Here is a 15,502-nt window from a genome sequence, read left to right as displayed (position 1 = left end):
TTTTACAAGTAATGGTACAATTGTTCCTGTACTTTTTTCTTTCTCTATTACATCTCAACCAGCCTAGACATGTGCTGTCCACTGTGGTAGTCAGCAGACCTGTGTGATCCCTGTGCCCCTGAAAATGCAGACAATCTCAACTCGGATGTAAAATACATGCAGTATTCCAAAGACTCAGTAATGATGATGGAGAAGTAAAATATCTCAACAATAGTTTTAAAATGCCAATTTCAAATCAAAATGATAGAACTTCTGATAGGATGGGTTAAGGAAAATATATTACTAAGGTTAATTTTAGCTATATTTTTATTTTTTAATATGGCTAGTAGAAAAATGTTAAATACATATGAAACTCACATTTTATTTCTATTCGACAGTGGTGGCCTAAAGTCTAGACTCAAAACAAATAACACTCTGTAAACTAGCATTTCCCAGGATCTGTCTATAAAACTGTACATTTCAACTTATACCTTGCATCTAGACTATATTCCTAAGGCTCAAAAAGCAAATGATAGGTAATTGGTCTGCTTTTTTTTGTTTGCTCAGTAATTGAATTATACAACTTTTCTGGTTAATTTGGTCCTTGAGATGACTGAAGAAAATGAATGAAAACATTCAATTATTGGCTATATACAGACATAGTGCAAGTTGCTGGGATCCAACTGTTGAGGAGCAATAAATTTTGGTGAAGGCCAATTATATCTTTCATCATCTCTCCTGACACAGATAAGAGCAATGTCAGCTTTCATCTCCAGCACATTCTCTGCAGCATATGAAGAGGTAAGGGGAGAAGGAGAGAACAGCAGAAGCAGTTCTTCCAGGAAAATCAAGCTCATGTTAGCCCATATTTACCAAATGCAAAAACAAATATGAACAATACAACCTATCAAACCTAATTTATTGTTGCCACCTCACATATATTCCACTCATGTCACTTAACACCCAAAGGTCAACAGACATGGAACATATTTTTTTGTTGTTGTTTTGTTTTTTAAATCAGGGAGTTTCCATGTAAATCCATCAGAAAAACTGACAAGCATTTACATAAGTGAGGGGAAATCTGCACCCCAGAGACGGCCATGCAGCTCACTGGGTCCACAGTACTGGTCAAATCTAACACCACATCCCAGGACATAAATACCCTCTGCCCTCCAGGACGTTAGAGCCAGCGACATGAGGTATGACCCTGAAAGAAGACTGGTTTTTCATCCCTTGAGGAAACAGTCTCATCACTCAAATACTCAGCAACTGCCATGGGACAGGTGGCAAGAAATGACAGAGAAGAGAGCACTTTCCCCTTCAGCATCTTTATGACATATAATGAGGCCAGACCCCGTAGTTCTTTGGAGAATGACTTGAAGTCCGATGCTCCCATAAAGCTGGTCAGAGCTTTCCCCAGCACTGTCTTCCTGTCAAGTTTCCAACTATCTAGTCACCGAACAGGGACCTACCCAAGCCAGGCCAGTCCACTGTGCTGGATGGAGCAGGATGCAGGGGTAAATGAGATACAACTCTTCCCTGCTCTAAAGATGCTTAGAATTAGCAGGAAGAGAAGATGAGCATAAAATAATCACAAGGCCAGGCAGACCAAAGTAAATCTGGAGCAGAGAAGCAAAGGGCTGTGAGCTCTGAGATGAGAAAGACCCTTCCTTTTCAACTAGAGGAGGACCAGAGAGATTTTAGCAGAAGTGAAGGGCAATGAAGGGATTCTGTACAGAGAGAATTACCTCAAAAGGACAAGGAGGCAGGAAAGCAGGGAACATGTTGAGAGAATGGCAAGCAGCAGACTTTGGCTAGATCATAGATTGAGGGATTAGGGAAAGATCATTCGAACATTGGAACAGCTTGCTGAAACCGGGTCATGGAGAAGAAGAACGTGGGCTGCTGGGCAGGCCCAGGAGGACCAGCGAAGGTCTCACATGGAGGGAATGGCAAGATGGGAGTGATGCAGAGCCCGGAGACCTGGTGGAGGTCAGGAAGCCCCAAGTCGTGACTGGTGCCCACACTGGCAGGGGTGAGTCTGTCTCGGGACTATGTTTGACTATTTTCTTTTCTTGGAGGTAGGCTGGGCCAGACAGTCTCTAAAATTCCCAAACACTCTAAGAAAAAAAGTGTGAGTCTAGGAAGAGAGCTATGTTTTAGGGTAATTTATCTGGCACTAGAGGAGCCAGAGGCTAGCAGGCTGGGGACCAGGGAGGAAGCCACAGAGACACTGCAGGGCTAGGTCAAAAAGAGCATGTGTGTTTGGTGCAGAAATAGAGAGCAGTGTAGAAATAACTGAGGCATTGGTAAAGGAAAGATACACAGGATTCACCTGTTCAATGTACTGTTAGAACAGAACGAGCAAGGTCAGGCAATTGCAAGGTTTTAAATTTGGTTGAGTGAGGGGAAAACCGAACTCTGAACCATTCAACCCAAACCCATAGCACTTGCTAAATAAACTCCTTCCCTGTAACAGATACTGGGCTGGCAAGGGACTCAGAGATGACCAAGACAGGCTCCCTGTGGCCGAGAAGTTTCCTACCAGCACAAGCATGAAGCTGCTATAGGTTTGCATTTTGGTTTCTCTATTTTATTACTGTTGTGGGAGAAGAGAGGAAGGCAATAGAGAATGCAGCCCTAGGATAAGAGGAGGCACACCGTGGGCAGCCATGTGTGAGCAAAGGATTTCGAATTCACAAGGCCAGAGCTCTTCTTTTCCTCCCTGTATCACTCTGAGTAATTCACATAACTGTTCTGAGCTTCAACTGCCTCATTTTTAAATTCAGGGTCTAATCTGGAGTCATATTAATTAGATGGTAAAAGCATGAGTACATGAAAGGAGGAAAGGAAAAAGCACAGGGGAAAGGCAAGAATAGTACGAAGCCCGTATTTATGGTTGGGAGGAAGACAAGAGTCATAGAAACCAGAAATGTGGTCCTGACAAAGCATCTTAAAACACTCTGGGCTGGGAGTCAGCAAGGTTCTAGTTTGGTCTCTATTGCTTATTCATTAATTGGCTTTGGGTAAATTATTAAAACCTGTCGTTTTTCATCTTAGATGCAAGTACCCTTGGGGTACACAGAGACACTGCAAAAAGATCCTGAAATCTGGGCCTCTCTGTATAGTTTCGATTTCCTACCAAGGTTTGTAGGGCTTAGGGGGATAGTTAACAAGTAGAAAGACGGTAAGGACAGCGAGGGCTGTGATTATAGCCAAAAGCCCTAAAGGAAGTGGGTTCCAAAAGAAATAAGTGGTTAAAAGTACCAAATAACGTGAGCAGGCAATAAAGATGAACCCTAAAACATCAGGAAGACTGAGAGACCCAGAAGGGATCCATGGAGGGAGGTCAGCTCTAAAGCAAAGGGGACAGAGGTGGATGGCGAAGGATAAAGGGAAGAAGGAAGAAGCAGGCAGAGGCCAAGGGGGAGGAAGTGCAAGGCAGTGCTTCAGGGCGGCAGATGCAGAGTATAGAGCCAGGTGCGCAAGACAGAGGGAAAGCTGCCAGGTTGGACTGGCTGAGAACAATCAGGGGCTGCCCTGACAAGGAAGAAGGGCAGACAAAGCTAGCCTTGGAAAGGGAGAGCGGTGGTTCTACAGTTGAGCTGGGAGGAGAAGGGAAAGGTGCTAGAGAATAGAAAGCAAGAAGCGGTAGATGCCAGGCAGATGAGGACTCCCAAACTGAAGCGCAGGGGCTTTAAACTAAACATCCCCAGGGGCTGAGCACTTGGGGAGTGTGGGGATGGCTGCTTGTGCATAAAAACTAAGAAGAATCAAAGGGGGAAAAATACATAACCAAACTTACCAAACCAGCAATCACTGCATTTATGGAATTAGACAAGGTGTATGCCCACTGAAAGGTCTAAAGGTGTTTCCAAGTCTCTCACACAGTAAAGAGTATAGTTTCCTTGATAGTTATATTATCAGATTACCTTCATCATGTCTCACTGTTTCATTTTCTTGTCTCCGCAAACTCAGAGAATTAAAAAGTCTGATCACCACGACCCCAAGGTAAATGTGGTATTGTTAACATTGCTTTCTCTACTATAAAAATGGTTGGAGAGTCCTGAAATTGAAGATTATCAACAGGGTGTTCTTAGCATGGGCCCTACACTTTTTCCTTATAACAGAATATTTCCCGTGCATTCTTAAATGGTTAAAGAAAACAGAAACTATTTTTCAGCCCTGAATTTTTCTTTATAAATGGCATCACAATGGCTTAAATCACTTGGGTCCTGGGTTTGGCTAGTCCCATCAATGCTTTCCAATAATGAATCCCTTATTTAATATTTATAAACCACAAGCTATTTGCAAATCCCTAAAGCTGCTGACAACTAAGGAAAAAAGAATATTAAAACGATATTTTATCTTCATCATCTCTCCCACCATACACCATAAGATGTGAACAGATTGCAACCACCACCCAATCACACATCTTCCAGGTCTACAGAAACCAGAGCCAATAAAAAAGATGAGCAAGAAGGAGAAAAGAAAGAACCTCAAAACCTCACAAGCAATTCATATGTACAGATAAATTATCTTACTTTTGGAATTCGGCTGGATGCTTATTTCTTACAACTTTTAAGTGACTTCCTTTCTTAATAAAGCTGTAAGTGTCATGGTGAGTCTTGAGACTCCCCTCAGCTGGTCCATTAATGTGTTTTACATCTTGAACACTAGGCTACAACAAGGCCTTTAGGATTTTAGGCTTTGGGGGCTGTTTTGCTTTGGTTTGTTGTGCTAGGGATTGAACCCAGGGCCACCCATACTAAACACATGTTCAACCACTGAGCTGCACAACCAGACCCCAGGCCTTCAAGCGTAAGTGAATGTGGAAAAGAAAATTCTATTGTGTCTCTAGGTCGAATCCCTAAGAGATGGATTTCCTCACCCAGCTACCCACATGATGTTACCTGCACACAGCTGGGCAAATAGACAGCAGAAGAAACTGCCCCCCACCCCCAACACATGCGTGAGTTACACTGGAGTCTGATTATCACCTTGGTTTTGAGGTTAATTCTCCTTTCTTGTCAATAGCACACAATAAAAGACAGCTTATCCATCATGTAAATCAGGATAGCCATAAGGCCCAAGCCTCAAAGGAACTAGGCCAAATCTAAAAGATATCAGAATAAATTGCAAGTTCAGTAGTTTTTCTATCTATGAATGTTCAGTGATATCCAACAAAATATGTCTAAAACAATAGGAGATACCATAGGAAACAACTTTTTAACTATTCCTACCATGTACATAGGATTGATTTCTTAGAGCCATTTCTGGAATATCTACTAGGAGTGCTTGTTACAATGCTGTGAACATAATAGAATATTACTCAGCATTAAAAGGGAATAAAATCATGGCATTTGCAGGTAAATGGATGCAGTTGGAGAATATAATGCTAAGTGAAGTAAGCCAATCTCAAAAAACCAAATGCAGAATGTTTTCTCTGATATAAGAATGCTGATTCATAATGGGGATTGCGGGGAAGCATGAGAGGAATAGAAGGGGGAAGTGAGGGAGCTTGAGGGTAAAAAAGGCAGAGGAATGAGATGGAATCATTACCCTAAGTACATGTATGAAGACACAAATGGTGTGACTACGTTGTGTACAATCAGAGATATGAAAAATTATGCTATATATGTGTACTATGAATTGAAATGCTTTCTGCTGTCATATATAACAAATTAAAATAAAATTTGGAAAAAATGCTGTGAACACACAGGATGTTCAATAAATGCACATTAACTAAGTACAAGCAGGAGGATTGAAGCACTTTTTATAATGGTAAAACCCTCAAATAACAAAAAAAAGAATACAAAGACATGTTTCCTAATTATATTTCAGGGACAGATTGAACACAAGCCCATTTCTCCATCTTCATCAATTAGAAACTAGAGGATTCTGCCACGAGACAAGGAGAGGCCAAAGGACACATATTCATAATGGAAAGAAGGAAGTTACAAATGTCAAATGCATCATGATCATTCTTTAACCTGGGTAAGTGTAGGTGGCATCTTAAGTAGTTAATATTACATGAATTAAAAAAAAAATTACAAGGCTAATAACAAAAGTGGTGATCTCTCAGAATACATACTTTCTCAAGATGCGTGAGGAAGCTGGGAAAACATATCCCTTTATCAAGACAGCTCCTGAAGGGAGAACAGACCCACAGTCATATGGCTTGGTCACCTTTAATTCACATGCGCTTTTCCATTATCCAGAGAATAACCACTGTTCTCTTCACAGAGTAATATGTGTGGAAAAATATGTGTCCCCTACTACTGAAGGGTAAATTTAAACAGTACCAAATTTAGAGTTGAAATCAAAAGTGAGAAGCTTCTAAATTTTCATCCTAATCTCTCAGCCATCTTTTGAACATCCTGAAGCTGGGGGCCCTCCCATCCCCACCTCCATCTGTACATTTTCTGCTAAATTTCCAAAATAACAACTGCTGCTGCTTCTGCTACTACCACAAGAACACACTATACTCTTACTACTAGTATTACTAACACCATGGCTATGACCGTGATTAGTGTTACTATTGCTGCTGCTACTGTAGGTACTGAGAGTAGGGCAGGAATCTGCTCAGCTCTGCCTCCCAAAGCAAGTTCGAGAATGTTACTGATCACACATGAAACAGACTATTTCAGATGCGCCGCTCATCCCAGAGCTACAATTACTGGTCCTAATTCTGAAGCCAGAAGCAGTGATGTGTCTGAATTCCGGGGAGATGATTGAATGGAAATGTTCACATCTGATCACCTCTCACATACAAATTACTGTGTGTGCCAATCTGGCAATTACCTCAGAAGTAATAGTAAAAAGCCACGCAATCAAATTCGTTATTATGGTTGCCTTCAATTACGGGAGGCAAAAACCTGCCTGCAGAAAATTTACTGAAGGGGAAAGAAATGAATCTCTGTATCTATTTTAATTTTAAATCAAGTCGTTTCATTTGGAAAACTCTTTTAATTTTGGAAAACACTCTGTTGAAATACCCAGCTAAGTATAAGAAAATAACCAGCTCTTTTTCCCTGACACACAGCAAGCTTTTACTGCACAGAGAACAAAACCTCAACTTCCCCTGTTTTCTTCCACCGAATCCCAACAGGTAGAAGCTGTATATGTTTCTCATACCTCTTAAATGGATACAGAAAAATGCCATAAGGGAACATAAATGGCATAAAAATGTCATGTCCTCCTGCAAGGAAGTAAATGCTATTATAGTCATCAAACTCAGCTCCTTTTCCTGCTTTGGCAGGTAGGAAAAGAATATTTCCCAGCCTCCCTTGTGGTTAAGGAGGTCCAAAGGTATGTGGATGGAAGGGAGGTAAACCACATCCAGGTCTTGTCTCTAAAACTTCCCAAAAGGCCCTCTACAGTCTCCTTCTTATGGGCAGGTCAGCTGACAAGATGCAGGGGACAGAGCAGTTAATCCCTGAATGAGGTAGGACTAGGGATTCTGCTGCGCTCCTGCATTCCTACAGTTTACCAGGACCAAGCAAATGCAGAAAGTATAGAAACTAGTGTTTGCATCTATTACTTTCAAGGAAGTTAGGCAAGTCACTTAGGTTAAGATTTTGTTTTTAATTTATTACAATAAAAGATGATAATACACGCATTATTGGCAGATTCTACATCTACGAATTAGCCTAGTCTCTAAAATTCATTTTAACCTTAAGTCAACACTTGCGATGCTGACTTGGTCACATGCACAGCACTACTCAAAGCCCGTTTTCATAGCTAAAGTCAACAAGGAAGAAGTCTGCCTTAAAAGCATCCCTTTTACCATATATTTGATACTACTTCCCCCTCCCATTTCTGAGCTTTCTGTTAGTGACTTTGCTGTCTAAAATGGCCCCCGAGGTAGTACTGAAGTACTTTCTAGTGTTCCTAAGTGTGATAAATCTGTGATGAGCCTTATCAAGAAAATACATATTAGACAAACTTAATTCAGTCACCAATTAGTCACGCTGTTGGTCATCAGCTGGTCAACATTAATGAATCAACAAATATGTTAAATAAGGTGTCTTTCAATGAAACACACATAAAACAAGATTATGTTAGATCAATTGACATAAATATTGTGACTAAGGGTTCACAGGAATCTAACACTGTTATTCCCCAGAGTGACGAGGTGGCCTTGACTCAGTCAGTGTTGGTGACTTGACAAAAACACAACTATTGAAACACACAAGGACTGACTGTTATAGCAGATTAAGAGAATTACATGAGACAGTGCATGTCAAAGTGCTTCATGCAAAGGAGGCATAAAAATGCTAGCTATGACTTCCTTAGATGTCTAGGTGAGGTTTTTCACAAATTTCAGCTGCACAATGGGGCCAATAAAATTATTTCATTTGCTCTTGCTTCACACTTCAAATCCCTAGTTGAATAAGGATTAGCTAAACTTTCTCTTTTGCAATATCAAGTGGAAAATACATTGCAAGAGTTCAAGTACCACTTTGTATAACAAAGGATAAAGGGATTTCCTTGTACCTTAACAAGATCTGGAAACCTAGTGATATACCCAATGTACAACTGAATTTAATGCTTAACCAAATAGCTGCAGATCTGTCTGGTCTCCAGTGAGACTGATAACTTCCTCAAAAACCAAACAAAAGAACAAAATGCCTTATATTTACTTATAAGATATTCAGTATTAACCATCAATGAAAGACACCATTTTAATCAGGAAGGGACCATGTTTCAGAGGGTCTGTGCATGATGTTCTTCCTTCCTTGTTTCTCAGAGCACAGATCTGAGAGAACTTCCAATGCATACTTCTGATGTACATCCCAACACTGTATACTTGGGTAATCTGAAATTATTATTTTAATCTTATAGTGAAGATGGAAATTAAGTCAAGCATCTGGTCATATTATGACTGACACACAACAGTTTACTTAAAAGAGCTTACCATCCAGGCATGGTGCTACAGCCTCCACTAAGAGATTTTGTCAGGTACTTCTCCTATCAGTGTAAGAAATTGAGGTACAGAAAGTTTAAAGAATGTACCTAAGGTCATAGAGCTTCTGAGCCTACAAAGTGTCAGATAAAGATAATGACACCAGTCCGTGAGGCACACAGCTGCATGCTGTGTAACCTGCTAGTAACCTGCAAAGCTAGCCTCTTTGGGTCCCCAGCCCATATTTCCTACAATACCTGAGTCACTGTGAGAATTACATGAGATAGTGCGTATAATTTTCCCACAGGAAAGTCAGGCTAGAGTCAAACATCCTTAATAAGGTGAGCAAAGTTTTTCTTCCATCAACATCACCAGTTCAGTTTATCCAACATTTTAAAAACCACAACATTGTTTTTAATGAACTGTTCCACTAAATCAATACATGCAAAGTACTTAAATAATCAAAAAGGTCAGCAGGAAGCCATATGTTAGAAAGCAGCAGAGCCCTAACCTGTCCCTTGTTAGTCTCATTCCTATTCCCTATCATCAAGTTTAATTATCTTCTGGAGTTATCTCCACACCTCTAACAAGAAATGGATATTTCTTGATTTATCAGTTTCAGAGAGTATCTTTTAACTTTATGCCACAATAGGCAAAGATTCATTTTCTTATACCACCCTCATTTCCTCGGTATATTCTTTTTGTGTGTAAATTAGTAAATCTCACACTATTATGAGTACATAAGAGCTGTACTGTTCAAAGTAAAGTACTACTTTAAATTGATTACTACAATTATTATTTTTTAAACTATAATATTATTAAAAATTTAATTGTTAAACTAATTTTTAAAATTAATTTCTTTTCTGCTATAGGTTTTTACAAAGCTTATAGAGATCTAGTTGTCATCTTTTACCTTACTTTATTCATCTGTTACAATTTAATGTTTTTCAATCGCATCTGCTATTCTATAAACCAAAGGCCCCTTCTCCCACAGAACACTTTTCAGGAGTCCTGAATTCCACTCTCACCTGAATTGGGTCCTCTTTCATCCTGTTATTGCCCTAAGACTTCCCTTCACCCTCTGGAGACAGACACATCTCCCTGAATACTGCACCTTCTTTCTTGATTTTCTCCCTCATTTTATTGAAGCCCATCCCCAAATAAGTTCCAAGCACCTGGAGTTATTAATTATCTACCAATCTTGTGATTACTGTCACAGGCACAAGTTTTATTTTTCATACCCCCAAAACACTGCCTTTTTTGATTTACCTTAGTCACAGAAAAGGTATACTCAGGATTTCTATGCTTCAGGGGCAACATCAGGTCTGCTCATGTCTCAACTCACTGGGATTAAGAGTTCACCTCATTTCCTCAAAAGATTGGGCATGGAACCACCATATAACCCAGATATACCACTCATCAGTACTTATCCTAAAGAATAAATGTTATCCTACTACAATGATACATGCATACCCATGTTTATAGCAGCACAATTCACAATAGCCAAACTATGGATTGAGCCTAGCTTTCCATCAATGGAAGAATGAGTAAGAAATGTGGTATACATACACAATGGAGTTTTATTTAGCCATAAAGAAAAATGAAATTGGGTCGTTTGCAGGAAAATGGATGGAACTTGAGACTATCATGTTAAGCTAAATAAGCCCAATTCAGAAGGTCAAGGGTCCCATATTTTCTCAAATGTAGAAGCTAGAGAGCAAAAAGGAAAAGAAACGTGGGGGTGAGTATCTCATGAAAATCAAAGGGAGATCACAAAGGAGAGGGACCAGGGAGTGGGAGGTCGAGAAGGAGGGAGAAGAATTGAGGAATGATATTGGCCAAATTATATTTTTATATTATGTATTATGTGCATGTACAACAACAAATTCATATTCAACTAAAACACACCAATTAAAAAAATGTGGAAAAAAGAGAAAAAAGAGTTCACCGCATAATGCTTAGAACTTGTGTTTGCCAGTAATATTTAAGAAGTATCATTTTCTGAACTATAGTGATAATTTTAGATATTAGCTAAAGAAACTATATTACATGTTGCTGAGTAAACAGGAAAAAATAAGTTGATTTAAAGTAAATAATCTAAGCAATTATTATGCCATTTTATTTCTCTTAATAGTTTTGCATAAAGTACACTAAAATGTCCAGTTTGAGTAACTGCCCAAATAATTTTGAGAGGAAACATCACCCTCAGATAGCAAAAAGCATTGACAGTGAATTGCTTAAAATGTGATATACACTTGCTAGGTTTATTAGGTAATATTAGAATACTATAATCTATAGCAAATGAGAAATGTAGACATGATTTGACAAGAAATCCAAGTTATCTGCAGACAACTTTGTAGGAAACATTAATTCATAGATTTGGTTTGGTACAAATTAAAGCCCCATCTCCTGGTGATTTAGGAATAAATGATGCATCTATTCACTATGGGAAATTGCCTTTCACACCCATGTGATTCATGTCCTCTGAGTCCAATACTGAAAGGGGCCTCCCATTCTATTCTACATAAATCTATGTAGTCAGTTTCTGGTAAACTACATTAGTATCAAGACCAAGAATGTCAAAAGTACCAGTCAAATGACTTTACATTGAAATGTAATCTTATTAAAGAAATTCAAGTCGCTCCTAGAAAGTTAGCTCTCTGAAGTCATATGATTCAGGTGTTGGGTTATCTAGAAGGTCTTGTCTAATAATTTCCTAGATTCAACAGTCTGGGGTGAGACAACTTTTACACCACAGTGAAAATTCACCACAATAATAATTAAATGCCAAAAGCAGTTGTTTGAGATCAACTTTTATGCCAGTGCCTTACCTACACCATTGATTTAACATTCAGCAGGTCCTTGTTGGAGATGGAACAATGATTATGAGAATTAAAATCCATGATATCTTCTTCAAGGTCATGAGGCAGACCAAAATTAACCTGATATTGAGCAGCAGCTCCCACTCCTACAAGGGAACTCCTGGTGTCAGAATGGTACTGGGCTTGCAAAGCATCATTGTTGTTGATGATATCTATTAGATGAGACATGAATATTTTAAACTCCTACACCTCTAGTTCTACTCAGTTACCTTTTAGTTATTTCCCCTACGTGCTGCATTGACATGTTTTATATAATCTTTAAGACCGCAAATTTGTTTTCTTCATTTGGAAAACAAACACACATTTCCAGTGTGTGTGTGTGTGTGTGTGTGTGTGTGTGTGTGTGTGTGTGTAAAGTAAAAGTGGAAGAGGCTGTCAATAATTTTAATATTTAATTTTGTATGGCACAAAATTAAATTCTGCCATACCAAATTGTTCCCTGTGTTCATGCAGGATCTCCAGATGACCTCGGTACACAGGTGTAAATGGAAAACACCATCGGGGTGCCACTCCCATCAGTCTTGACAGCATTTGGCAGTCATTAGTGCTCATCTTTCTAAGAAGTCTGCAAGGCTTAGAGGCTGAGCCATGTGGAGAGGAGACCAGCTCTGCCCTCTACTGAACAAGTGATGAGGGTAAGTTGCCTACTCACTCTGAGTCTGTTTTTCCAGTTATACAAATGGGACTTAGCATGGCTACATTGAAAGCTAAGTGCCTATCAGGTGCTTAATAAATGCTAGTTGTCGTCATGACTATGATGACCTTAAAGATGAGTAAACACAGGCTACCAGATGATAAGGCATTTATTCATTTGTCTGGCTGGGTGCCGAGCTGTGCTCTCTCCTATACAAAGTGTTCATCCACACAAGCACCTTCAAAGTGTCCAGCATCTTTCGAGGTCACTGTTGAAACTTTACACAAAATCTGTTCATTTCTTATTTTTCCAAAATAACATATTGATTATTCCCCATCTGCATCCTCAAGGATGCCACTACCACGAAAGGAAGCCTGTTGCCACAGGTCCCCCTCTCTGATCACTCCTACATTGTTACAAGGCACTCAAGAAAGTAGGCACCTCTCTATATAGGTCAGAGACATCAGTTGTTTCAAGAAAAATGGAGAAGAAAATAGTCAATAAAAATCATTATTAACTCCTAAGTTATCTTCTTTCTAGGTCCACTGTGGTCTCAGTAGGCTGTAGACATGTGCCTTTGACCATTTCACAATTCCTATTAGTGGAGTAATGAGAAAGAAAATGACTGCCCATCTGGTTTAATCTCGTGGCTTTGTATTCTCTACCTGGAATTATAGTGCTCCTCTAAGGTGGCTCTGGAGTTTCTCAAATTAATTTGTAATTCTTTTGAAATATTTCCCTGAAAGCATAGAATACTATCTTTTGAAAGTCCTTGTAGCTCATAATTCAGAGCTCTGCACCTAATAAGGGTTCTTGAGCGCAGCAGGCTCTCCATAAATATTTGCTGACGGTTCACTAAGCATTAACTGATGAGGGCGGCCCACTCGGAAATATATGCAGACTGTACCAGACGCGCAGTGTGGGCACAGCTACAGAACTACTCACAAAAGTTGCCCTAAAGGAGCAGCCAACTCATCCTAATCTACAACTCACTCATTCTCCGTCTCCTCCTCTCCTCTCATTGCTGGCTCTTTTCTATTATCCTTGTCTCCTTTCCATTATCAGAAAGGGCCTTCTCTGACCCTTAGTCCTCTGCTCACTTACTCCTTATAGGATAGAGCATTTTATTTTCTTCATAGGCCTATTCATTCATTCATTCATTCATTTCTTGATTCATTCGCTCATGTACCTTTCCACCTCATTCTTCTCCAATCTGAGTGACAGCTCTTTGAGAACACAGTCTAACTTACAGTTTGCCACTGTTGTCCCATCACTTTTAAGGGTGCATAACATGTGGGAGACCAACCTTGCACGTGACTGGGTCACACTCCCCAGCTGGGTACTGAGTTGCTTAGTCACAGATATGTGGCAGAGCTTTCCCCACCCTTCTTGGGTCCAAAGGTTGGTGTCTCGTGCATGGGTGTGTCTTGCTACAGCCCCATGAGTGAAGCTATGCTCACCTGTTCCTTTGTAATATCACCCTTTGCCCTATTTAGGATAGAATCTTCCATGGAAGTGCCTTGTGTGTGTCCCTTCCTCTTACTGTGCCCTTGGGTGTGGCCTACCCAGGTGTCAGTCAACCTGCTGACAGTGGACATCATGAAGATAGACTCAGCCCCATGAAACCTGACCCCTTGACTCATTTGAATAGCTTCTCCTCAATAAAAGGGGTCAGCACGTGCTCTCGCTCTCTCTCTTTCTGGGGACCCTTAAGGTCAGAGGAGCCGTCACAGCGACCCCAAAGAAAAAGGTATTTGTGTCTCTTGTGTGGTTATTTTGCGCAGTCTAATTAGCCCAATTTAACTGGAGTGACCCCTGAGCCTTTTAGTCACGAGACCAGAAACCCAGCAATAACATATATGTAGATGCTCAGCAAATAATATGGAAGAGAGGGATAAATACATACAGCTGTTGTTATAGCTGTTCTCAAGTTATATATAATAACTAACAAACTCTAACCCAACACATGGGCAAGAGCTTGCTTCCATTTATTTTCTATCTCTTAAAACGTCTAGTACAATTCAATGTTCTTAACAAATCCTGATGAAAAATGTTTGGGGAAATATCTAAATATCTAAATGAATCTGTTAGTTGGGCAAAGCATTTAATTCCAGTGATCTGCATAGTAAACTGTCAAACATTTAAATGACAAAGCCATTTTCAACCAGGGAAAGCTTTTTCCCGCCCCCCCCAAACTAATGATGAACAGTCTGGAAGATGTTGGCCATTTATCACCAGTGAGATTCTAAATTATTTCAAGATTGGTTCCAAGGCTCTCCCTAATGGTCTATGCATGGCAAATGGACGGATGGTCCAGAAGAACAGAGTATTTGAAGCGATTACTTAAGGTTCTTAAAAGCACCTTCCACCTAGCAGCAGCTCATTTACATTTGTTTAGAAAGCAGCTCATGAAGAGCTCCAAGATAACCTTCACAATGCAGTGCATTTTTAGGCAAAAAGTGGAAGTAAATAATTTCAGATTCTCTCCAGTAGCCCTTAAGCAAAACACAAGTAGCACCTAACCCCCCCCCACCCCCACCCCCACCCCCCCCCCCCGCACCAATTGTTTCCTTTTTTCGCCATACCATAAGACTGTAGTTTTATAATCCCAGTTTTAATGTGAAAATACAAAGCATAATGAGGTAAAACAAATGCATATATTGTTATATTATTTTTGCAAACCACTTGTCAAAACATGTTGAGGTTTAAAAAACCGTCCGCTAGACTGTATCTAGAGAATATGTAAGCTTGGGACTCTTCCGCTCATAGTAACCTTTTCCAGACCCAAGACTTTGAGGATAATACACATTAACAAGTAGACCTGTTCAACAATCACAGGATGAAGCCAACGATGAACTAAGAAGAGACTACAAAAAGAGGTGAGAAGGTGAACTACAGGGTCAAAAAATATCTAGGGGAGGAAACTTACCACATGTATGAATGACTATAGAATGGGAATTTGCCTGTTTGCGCCAAGTTCCAGCTAAAATTCAAAGCTGAAGAGTGGATGACAAGTTGCCCTGACTTAAGGATGTCATCTAGGTGCCCCAAGAAGTATCCACACTGGTCTCTGGGCCAGCCATACCTCTGTAAGAGACA

The 15,502-nt window shown here is 40.0% G+C and overlaps 1 protein-coding gene and 1 long non-coding RNA gene across 29 annotated transcripts in view; one reads left to right on the top strand and one right to left on the bottom strand.

Moving 5' to 3' along the window:
* Ncam1 (neural cell adhesion molecule 1) overlaps nt 1-15,502 on the bottom strand; it is a 293,481-nt gene that overhangs the window by 215,617 nt on the left and 62,362 nt on the right. The window lies entirely within an intron of this gene.
* On the top strand, nt 1,438-14,291 carry LOC144377188 (uncharacterized). The gene is made up of 4 exons (XR_013437890.1): nt 1,438-2,014; nt 5,824-5,976; nt 12,223-12,404; nt 13,900-14,291. It is a non-coding gene; the product is annotated as an uncharacterized LOC144377188 (long non-coding RNA).

Source organism: Ictidomys tridecemlineatus, chromosome 4, assembly GCF_052094955.1.
Source record: "Ictidomys tridecemlineatus isolate mIctTri1 chromosome 4, mIctTri1.hap1, whole genome shotgun sequence".
In the NCBI taxonomy this organism is placed as follows: domain Eukaryota; kingdom Metazoa; phylum Chordata; class Mammalia; order Rodentia; family Sciuridae; genus Ictidomys; species Ictidomys tridecemlineatus.
This window is presented reverse-complemented; position numbering and strand designations above follow the sequence as displayed.